We start from the raw sequence: 5,000 nt of genomic DNA on the forward strand, positions 1-5,000 counted from the left end.
GTGTGTGTGTGTGTTGTGAGTTCCGTGCCTGTGCCGTGTGTGTGTGTGTGTGTGTGTGTGTGTGTGCTGTATTGCTGACCAGTGGCTCTGTGTATATGTGTGTGTGCGCACGCGCTTCGCGCACTATAATGTTTGCCAGCAGCTGTGTGTGTGTGTGTGTGTGTGTGTTGCCTGTTGCCTGTGGTGCAGTGATAGGATTTATTCTTCTGTTTCCCCGTATCGTTCCGTATGGTGTCAGAGTGTGTGCGTGTTGGGTCTGTGGAGGGCTGATCGCCTTCCGGTCCCCTTGAGGTTGGTTCTGTTATCACGTGCTGTGTTATTGTTTTTGCATTCTGTGGTTTTGAAGTGTTTGGTCTGGGATTCGGTAACATACTTCATACCTTGCTGAATTGTGTTGTTTTTGCTTTACACATTTGTTGGGGCTACATATGTTTGGTGCACATGTTGTTGTTGTTGTTTTTTTGTGTGTTGAAGTGTTGTATGATGTCCTTTCTTTGGTATTTCGTTACGCTGCATTTTGGGTTGGGTTGAATCAGTGTCGTGTCGTGAACTGAGGTACTAATGGTTCGTTTCTCTTATGCTGCACTATTGACGGTGCTGTGTAGTGTGGTTTAGACTGAATGGTGTAGCAATGGACTGTGCAGTGTCGTGCAGAGCAATGTATGTTTGTCTGGTGTAAAGCAGTGTAGTGTAGTGTAGTGCGGTGTGATATGGTTTAGTTCGGTACAGTATGGTATAGCGCACTGTGGTCTGAGAACAGTTGAAACGCAACGTAGGATAGTGTAGTGTCGTGGGGTGGTAATACCGTTTAGTAGGCTTTTAAAAATAAAAAGTTCTTCGTATAAACAGAACAGAATGTTGAAAGGCTGGAAGTAAATCATAAGGATTCATGTGTTTTATTTTCGTACCAGAAAATGAAAATGATAGAATTTAAAGAACGTCCAAACAATTTAGTGTGGTTTAGGTTATTTTTGAAATTATAACTTCTCAGCAGTACATCTTTGACGCTGTATAATTCATATTTGTCGTATTCGGCAAGTTTTGTTTTTGTTGTTGCAGTTAAGCGGTACGTTTTTTTTTTCAATGGTATGCTGTTCTGATTTTACCAGGGTTCAGTTTTCTATGTATTGTGCTGTATTGTATTGTGTCATATTGCATTGCGTTATATTTCATCGTTTTGTATCGAATTGCATTGCATTGTATAATATTGTCACAATATATTTCTCTGTGTGAAATTCGACTTGCACTCCGCGAACTGTTTTCTGTCTGCGATTGTACTTGCTTTACTATTTAAGTGGATCTTTTTTTTTTACACAGTTTTGGCAGGGACAGTCCCCTTGTTGCCATGGTTGTTTTACGTGCTGCTGAGGAGGCTGTGTAGGTATACTGGAGTGCTCTGTGACAGAATCAACACCCGTAACGTAACGTAATTTACAATGCAGTGTGTGTGTGATATATACTTCGATGTAGCGCATTGTCTGGTGATGTTACGTGATTGCGCGTGGTCTAATGTGTCATACACAATCGACCAGTCAATGTTAAGGTTCAGTTAACAAAGCAATCATTAAAGTTTTTATTTTCATTCATTCATTATTATTTTTAGTAACATCGATTATGATTTATCTAATCGACTTTTCTCATCATATAATGCCCCCCACCCCCCTCCTCCTCCCCATCCCTTCAAAGTCAACTTAAGTCATTGGCGACATGCACGGAAAAGATCCTTTATCACCAAAATACGTGTACTGAAAAGGAAGAAGTCCTGTTTTTTGGGTTTGTTTTTTTTCATTTCTTTCTCCTTTTTTTTTCCATTTCTTAAAGGACGTTTCCGATTTCATCTGATTTCTCGCGATTATTTTACCAGAACAGTTTCGCTTTTCGATATCCCCCCTCCCCCGCCCCTCCCTGTACCCCCTCCGCCCTCCCCCCATAAACTTGGACTGAGGTCCGTCAGTCATGCAGAACTGGCAAACAATGAAGTCATTGACGTCATGAATCAATTACGCTTTGTGCTGTTTCCGCTGTTTGGCTTTATGTGTTTGTTCGTTCTGATGTTTTTAAAGTGTTTTTGTTTCGTTTTTATATCGGGCTGAATCCGGAAGAAGTTACCGGTTTTTAACGGAAATAAAACAGAGCTGTTCCTTTAAGGATGTTTACATAGTGGCAACAACGATAACAGTATCAGTATCAGTAGCTCACTGCGTTCGGACAAATCCATATACGCTCCACCACATCTGCCAAGCAGATGCCTGACCAGCAGCGTAACCCAACGCGCTTAGTAGTCAGGCCTTGAGAAAAAAAGAAAACAAGAAAAAAAAGAAAGAAAAAAGATAATAATAATGATGACGATGATGATGGTGCTAAAAATGATGATGATGATGATGATATAATAATAATAATAGTAATAATCATGATGATGATGATAATAATAATGATAATCATAATGATAATAATAAGAAATAAAAATAAAAAGACTATGATAAACAAGCAAATGAATGTAAAACACGCAGACACACATTCACACATACACGCACCCACACACACACACACACACACACACACACACACACACACACACACACACACACACATGTATAACAGATATGCAACAAACAAGCAGTTTCACAGATATGAAAGCACAAACACATACACATAAACGTACACGAGCCCCGGCACACACACACACACACACACACACACACACACACACACACACACACACACACACACACACATATCACTTCAAATGGAAAGACGTTAAACTGAAGACACACACACACACCATCTCTCAAATTACACTGCACCCCCCTCCCTCCTCCCTTGTACCTGTTCTTTTTGGTATTCTTTGACTTTTCTGAGGATTTCCGATTTTCCTACAGGTAGGCCGCTCGTTGTTGTTGCGTTACCAGCAAGTCTGTCAGCCCGCTCATTTCCCTAAACATCTGCATGTCCCGGGCAGTATGACCACGTAAGTTTTTGAATCTGAAAGTTGCGCATTGCCTCTTGCCACTCTGGGCTTCCCTTCCCATTCCATAGTAACAACAAACAATAAGAATAATGATGATGGTGATAAAGATTAACCATGAAACTTAGTAAAGAACAAACCCGAGAAAATTCAAAGCTCAGCGTGCTGGACATTATGCTCCTTGAGAAAATGCAAAGCATTGTCGTGTGCCGGCCATTCAAGCACGCACACACGCGCGCACGCACGCACGCAAGCACACACACACACACACACACACACACACACACACACACACACACACACACACACACACACACACACACCTACCTCTCCATATGACCCCAACACCCCACTAACAAATCCAGAAAACAAACCATTTTTTTTATGAAATACTAAATTGGATATTCATATAATATTAGAGTAAATGCTGTAGAAAGACCTTGGTCCATTATAACTACACTTCACAGGTAAGGTGGCAATGCAATGAAAACGAGGTACAGTAAACTTGGTTGTTCATCATACAAATGAAGGTCCACAGTTACGGGAATAGCAGGAGAAATATGTGTTGTTACTGACACAGTGTGTGAAAATTAAAAAAACAAACAAACAAACAAAAAGACTGTTTTACAGTCACTTGTTTAAGAGAGGGCGAAGGTAAGGTATTAACATCAAACCATATTCTGTTTGCTGTTCTGTTTTACCAGTGATATAATTCTTCACATTAGAGGTAGGTTTTTATTTTTTATTTTTTAAAACATTTTTTGTTATTGAATGCATTCAACAAGTTAGGGATCACCGACTTTGTTTTCATATTTGCGACTACTACTACGACTGCCACTACTACTAAATATTAATGATGATGATACTACTGCTACTACTGCTAATGATAATATTGATAATAATGTGATGATAATAACAACAATAATGATAATAATAATAACAATTGATACTTATATAGCAATAATGGTGATGATGATGATGATAATAATGATAATAACAACAACAACAACAGCAATAATAATAATGATGATGATGATGATGATAATAATAATAATGATATGATAATGATAATAAAAAAATAACAACAATAATGATGATGATGATGATGATGAATGACATTTCTTTACGTAAATTCAGACTCAGTGTGCTGACAGTCATTCATTCACACACAGCCACTCCCGAAAAAAAGGACTGCCCACACTCAGCCATACACACACAGCACCCATGAGCGGAAATTTTCCCCTCGCTCGAATCAGTAGTGCAGAAACAAAATCACAAAACACCTCAGTCACAGAACAGAGGAGTTTTTGGCTGGGATTTGAACAGAGGGGATGTTGGTTGGTGCCGAAGACTGACAGACATTGATTGGGAGCGCGCGCGCGCGCACACACACACACACACACACACAGAAATCACGGTAGCCGAAAGACTTTAGGTTCATTTTGGGTACTTCTAGGATTTTTTTTTTCTCTCCCTGAAGACCAGAGGGAAGGCGAAGGCTTGTTTGTGAGGAGTACTTCAGACAGGCAAGGCGGAAGTGTCCATCAAAATGGCGGTAGCCAAGGACTGCCACTTTGTACCGACTGCGGTACTTAACTGGTAACCAGTGTAGCTCTTTCAGAAATGGTGCAACGTGATCGTGCTTACCTTTTTCTCACAAAGAACCATGCTGCGCTGTTTTGAACTCACTGCAGCCGGGAAAGTTCTTCTGCCGGGAGTTAGGGGGGAAAAAAAAAAATCGAGACGGGATTTGATGACGAGCGTAAGGGGTTGCAGAGCGAAATGGCCCAGTGGATGCAATACACTACTCAGTTCGAGGAAACAATACTGAAATGCGACAAAATGATACGTTCCTGCATATGGAGAGGCTGGTCAGTAGTGATGCCTAGAGACTTCATCTTGAAAGAAACAGTACTACCGTCAGTGTCTGCCGATCCAGTGCCAATCAGAGTGAATCCCAGATGTCCGGACGAACCTACTAGCGACAAAATGAGTAAAACAGGGAAAAAAACAAAAAAACAACAACAGCAAAATC

The 5,000-nt window shown here is 40.5% G+C and overlaps 1 protein-coding gene across 4 annotated transcripts in view; it reads left to right on the forward strand.

Moving 5' to 3' along the window:
* The window catches only part of LOC143300644 (short transient receptor potential channel 7-like), a 326,126-nt gene that overhangs the window by 245,578 nt on the left and 75,548 nt on the right, over positions 1–5,000 (forward strand). The window contains exon 1 of one of the 4 annotated variants that reach the window (XM_076614463.1): positions 211–291. The exons of 2 other annotated variants lie outside the window; for them this stretch is intronic. The gene's annotated coding sequence lies outside the window, so the exon portion shown is untranslated. Of the gene's footprint in view, positions 1–210; positions 292–2,898; positions 2,969–5,000 lie in introns of those variants that run through there. One more of the 4 variants, XM_076614464.1, reaches the window with a different exon arrangement.

This window comes from Babylonia areolata, chromosome 26 (genome assembly GCF_041734735.1).
Source record: "Babylonia areolata isolate BAREFJ2019XMU chromosome 26, ASM4173473v1, whole genome shotgun sequence".
Lineage (NCBI taxonomy): Eukaryota > Metazoa > Mollusca > Gastropoda > Neogastropoda > Buccinidae > Babylonia > Babylonia areolata.